The sequence below is a fragment of the Epinephelus fuscoguttatus genome, linkage group LG3 (genome assembly GCF_011397635.1).
Source record: "Epinephelus fuscoguttatus linkage group LG3, E.fuscoguttatus.final_Chr_v1".
In the NCBI taxonomy this organism is placed as follows: Eukaryota; Metazoa; Chordata; class Actinopteri; order Perciformes; family Serranidae; genus Epinephelus; species Epinephelus fuscoguttatus.
Window position 1 is genome coordinate 19,538,656 of NC_064754.1, and position 6,000 is coordinate 19,544,655.

Here is a 6,000-nt window from a genome sequence, read left to right on the forward strand (position 1 = left end):
TTGAATATATCAATAAATGAAAGTGTGACCTCCATTCTGACTCCAACCATGGATAGTTTGCTGATTAAGCATCTCTTCCCCCCCCCCCCCTGTAGGGCTGGTATCCTCGTGAGGGAATCCTAATTAGCCTAATTAGTCTTTGAACTCTCCACTGATGACTTTTCATATTGCCCTTATACTGTGATTGTCTAAAGCTCATTTTAAATCTTCTCATTGCAACTTTGCCACTGGGTAAACTCAATAAATTTCAAACATGTGTATGCAAAACACAATTCTTCTCAACACAGCTGTGACAAAAAGTAAAGCACTGCATTACATAAACACTGCTGTGCTAGCTGTGAGCAAATGTAACAATCAAAGCATTTTAGAAACAGTTCCGCTAGCTCAGTGTCGTTACTAGTGATTGTTTTGTCAGAAAAGATACTTAAATAGATCAGCCACTAAAGTTAGAAATCTCAAACTATCCCACACTGGCTGACTCAACACCAGATCAGTCAGATAACTATACATGCTGATAAGATTCTGATGTTTTTCTTTTATGTACTCAAACCTGCACCATCATACAATGATAATGTAACTCTGTCAATAATAGAATCAGATTACAATGGATTATGTCTCTCTGGCACTTTGAGGCCTGTTCAAGTTGACTTTCATATTGTAGTTGAATGCACACGAGAGCTGCCTGGAGGGAAGAAAATACAAAACACATATATAATTTGTGCTATGCTTTAGGAAATGGTCAGCAGGGATGTAGAAAAGAGTGCATATTTTTGGTATATTGACTAAAAGCTGTAAAAACACTGGTCTAATAATGGGTTGTTTGTATTCAGGTATCTAATATCAAATCGAGTAACTCCTACAAAATAGCTGTCATCTTCGTTTTGCAGTGAGTTGGCCACTCGGATGCTAAATACATTCACACCAGAAATAGACTGAAATCGACTGTGTTGGTGGAAATGCCCTTTAACCTCTCATTTCCTACTTAGATTTGTTGATTTCTACTGTGTGGCACTCCCTCTGCAGCATAAATGCAAGTTAATGAGGAGAGACAGAAGAATGAAGTAAAGATAATATTTAATACAGAATATGAGTGCACAGATTAGCAGATGATTTGTGCTGATTAAGATTTAGCAGAAGTCTTTGGCACTTGGACACCAGAGGGAGATATTTTGTGATTTAGGGAAATCTGAGCGGCAGCAAGATAAATCCCCCCATGGAGTCCAGACACTGGTGGTGGTGGATGCTGACTCAGAGGCTGCTGACTCTGAGGCTGCTGAGGCGAATGAGGCTGATGAATCTGTAAGGACTAGGTGGTGATGGAGAGGTGGAGGGCGCGTACGACTGCAGCAAGAAAGAACTACGGCAGGGAAAGAGCCGTATTTAAAATGAGGAGCAGTAAGATGATAGGCAACCAACCCTCACCTATGGTCATGAACTCTGACCGAAAGAATGAGATCGCAGATACAAGCAGTGGAAATGAGTCTCCTCCATGGGGTGGCTGGGCTCAGCCTTAGAGATAAGGTGAGGAGCTCGGACATCCGGAGGGAGCTCGGAGTAGAGCCGCTGCTCCTTCGCGTTGAAAGGGGTCAGCTGAGGTGGTTCGGGCATCTGACTAGGATGCCTCTTGGGCGCCTCCCGCTGGAGGTGTCCCCAGCGCAGATCCAGAACACGCTGTAGGGATTACATATCTCATCTGGCCTGGGAACACCTTGGGGTCCCCTAGGAGGAGCTGGAGAGCGTTGCCTGAGAGAGGGATGTCTGGGGTGTTTTGCTCGGCCTGCTGCCCCCGCGACCCGGCCCCGGATAAGCAGATGAAAATGGATGGACGGATGGAAGATGATAGGCTGACAGAGATTGTCAGATTGATTGTCAATCAGCTGATGACTCAGTTGACCCAGACAATGGGTGTTGAGTTAAGCAAGGATCCTCAAACGGCCTAATTTGAAGGACGCTACGTCATCAACCTCCACTAAAGGACTGTTCCAATGTCAAGGATCATTCAATTAGTGTATTTTTTCAGGGGAATGGCAGTGAGAACGGCCAGAGTAGACACATGAGAATATCCTGCAGGTCAAAGCATCACTCATTTGTTTTGAGGTGAACTTACTTCAGTGGATTACTGCACAGGCAGCAGGTCAGCTGTTTCAGAGCAGCGTAGCTCATCAGATCAGATCTACTATTCATATTACTGTAGCAGAGTGTGTGGTGACACACACATAAAATCTGAAACACTTTCAAATAACAAAGTGATTATGTGTGTGAATCTATGTTCATACTGTAAATGATAATTTAGAATTTTTTTCAGCTGTTGTCTTTACTTCATTACGCCACAAGTATGATCCATAAATAAATTCTCCCTAAAAGTTGCATGACTCTGAAAATACTGCTACATCTGGTAAACTAGTACAACAACACTGGAGAGTGCCAAAATCATCACAGTACCCTGAAACTCCCTCAGTCTGCTGAGGGTTAATAACTCACACCTGGGGACACTTGTTAGCCTGTTCCAATGTGTGTTCACTGAATGCTAGGGAGGACTCTTGCCTTGCCTCTGCAGGAAGGATCCTTGACTTTGAGAAACACCCAGTGACACCTCGAGATAGTGAGTGAGCATACGTGCAAGGAGTGAATGGCAGGGTGAGAAAGAAACTTATAGCCTGAGCAGTAAAGATGCAGCATTAGTAAAATCATTAGCAGTACAGTTAGAGATGTTTGTAGTGCTACTGGTGAGGATTTATGTGAATCTTACTATATAATGATGAAAACTCTGTGTGTGTGTGTGTGTGTGTGTGTGTGTGTGTGTGTGTGTGTGTGTGTGTGTGTGTGTGTGTGTGTGTGTGTCTGTTCCACGTTTTTCTCCTCACTGACTTGGTCAATCCATGTGAAATTTGGCACAGTGGTAGAGGGTCATGGGATGCGAATGAAGCAATATTACATCAATTGACCAAAGGGGGGCGCAATAGCAACCGATTGAAATTGCAAAATTTGAATGGGCATATCTCATGTCCTGTATGTCGTAGAGACATGAAACTTTGCACAGAGATGCCTCTCTTCATGAGGAACAAATTTGACTCAAGAACCCATAACTTCCAGTTATATAGATTTTCCGCCATTCTGACTTTTTTGAAAAACACTTCAAATCGATCTCTTCCTAGGAAGTTTGACCGATCTGCATGAAACTCGGTGAACGTAATCTAGGGACCAATATCTAAAGTTCCCTCTTGGCAAAAGTTGGAAAACTTACTAAAACTGAGCTTCTATAAGGCAATGAATATTGCAGAGGGCGTGGCTCATCACATAAAGGTGTATAACATCTCAAGGGTTTCACCGATCACCACGCAACTTTGTAGGCATATGACCACACATAATCTGAGGGGACCCCTCCATTATTGACCCCATCAAACAAAATGGGGGCGCTAGAGAGGGACTTTCTTATCTAGACCTAACCACCATATCGTTTTTTTTACTAAACTTGGTAGATATGTAGAACAGGATGCCTCAAGGTGACTGGAGAAATTTAACTCTAATTGGCAACTGGGTGGCGCTATAACAACAGAAAAATGCTTAAAAATGGCTAAAATGCGACCGATCGCTGTGGCTCCCCCTGTGGCCCAATGTTGTTGTTTTTTTTATCCTAATTTTTGGTATGACTAAGTCATGGTATGGTATGCTGTACTCAATGGGTATGTACTAGTTTAAATAATTTTCAAGTCCTGCTTGTTTGTATTATTTTCAGAATACTCCAACTTTCTTTTGTCTTATCAAGCTGGAGTTGTGGTGGAAACAGAGCGGGCAGAATTGCCAAGGCAGGTTATACTCATGTACTGTTCGTGTGTTGACATGAAATAATACACCAAAATTTGTACATATTCCATGTGAATGTATCCTCATACAATGATTCATATGATATCCTATGTATTAGCACCCCACAAATGATGTTGCATACTTAACATAAGTTATGTATTTAACGTAAAGCAATAGAGGTTAGGTTTAGGCAAGGAAAGTCACTGTGGTTAAGTTAAAGGAAAGAAACATGGTGACAACATACCTTAAAATGACTCACACAGTTCTGAACACCAGTTTCCATTGGGAAAGTCCAGTGTTTTGTAACCCATCCACTACCCCACCTGCCTCCTTACGGGAACCACTCAGGCCTGTTTCCTGCTCTCTGCCATCAGCACACTGGTCATGTGATGTCAGCCTTCCAAAACAAGTGGGTTATACATGAATTACTGGCTTATGGTTATTATACATGCTGTTCCCATGCACTGTTCATAATTTTTCATATGAAAAGTAATGCACTGAAATTCACACATATCCCTCATAATCATGAGCAAGCAATACACTTACCCCAGGGAGTGTTCCCAGGAGACCTGTGCTCAGAACTATGTGAGCTCTGAGTAAACTTTGAGTCATTTTAATTTATGTTGTCCCCGTGTTACTTGTCTTAAACATAACCACAGTAAGTTTACTTGCCTAAACCTGCCCTCTGTAATTAGTTACGTAACTTCATGTTAAGTACGTAAAGTCATTCGTAGGGTGCCAATTTGTTGTATATCACACAAATTGTTGTGTGGACATCTTCATAGAATATCATATGAACCATTGCAGGAGGATACATAGGCCAGTGTGACCTGGATTGCATTTAGCCAATCAATGTCTGCTTCAATGCAGCATAGGAATCTCAGTTCTTGTTTACACCTGATGTAGTAAAATTTTACGGTTGTTACCCACAGCTTGTGACCATGACCTGAAACAATTTGTGCAGCACAGCCCATGCCCAAACCTGTTAACCTCATGCCCTTTAAGCAGTGACTTTGTAAATGAACACCTCCATTTAAGGTAACAGCTTCCCCCTCTCTGGATGGAGCAGAGACAACAGTGTCAGCAATGGCAGGTGTTGATTTCCAGAACTGTCAGCATTTCCCATCCAATCTCATTCACCCAGAGCATATTTCAACTAAGTGGCTTCCACAGCGATCTCTGCCAGTGAGAACCCTGACTCCCATCCAGAGGGCATGTCTAGGAAGTTCCTAAAGTGAAATCACCTTCAAACTTTATCCACAATCTTGGCATTTCCCCTCTGTGACAATGATCCGTGATCATCTGCTCTGACGTGCCAATGCTTCTGCTGCTGAGTCAGCATTACCAGCCTAATCTGGAAGACCTCCTCTTATGCTTGACAAATAACTGATAGCTCCTCGATAACTTGACAAGCCCTGACAAAGATTTCCGTTAGATCGAAGCGCTACGTTAAATGAAATTTATCGGGGGCTTTTCGTACCGTGTGCAGATCATTTGTTTGACTGAGGTGCAAAAACTATTTTTTCAGACAATACTGATGGATTAATCTCTGAGATAGACAGATTAATCTGTTAATCATTCATTTGATTCATCAGTGCATTTGCAGATAAATACCTCAACATCTATAACAGCAGCTGTCTTATCAGACAACTCTTGTATAACTGCAGTAATACAGACAGAAGGTCAGCACATCGACACTCAACGGGCGAGAAAAAAAGATTTATTGTGGTTGAACGTCCTTCACATGTCTCTGGGATGTGACACTGAGCAATCCAATAATGTGATAATATTCAAATAGCAATACAGCAGTAATTCAGTTACGATTTTGAAAAGCTCCACTGTTCGGTTATCCAGCAAATTGAGGTTTAATGGTTACCTTTGCCAGTCCTTCTTTGCCCTGTTCTTATGCATAATGAAGGACGTCACTAATGTTTATCTCTGTGAACGTTCCCTCATATTTAACTTTATCATTTGTCTCACTCATTAATGTCATTAGTGCTGATAGATTTCGTGTTTCCATGGAACAAGCGTGACAGAATGTGGGAAGGTCTTTCACCTTCATTTAGCCAGACGCTGCACACTTTATTCTACTTGAACCACAAAGGTGTTTTGTATTTCCCTCTCTTATTGTGTGCTCTGCCACTTTCTGTGTGTATGTGTTTGTGAGAAGAGAGAGAGGAGGTGCCTGAGTTTGCA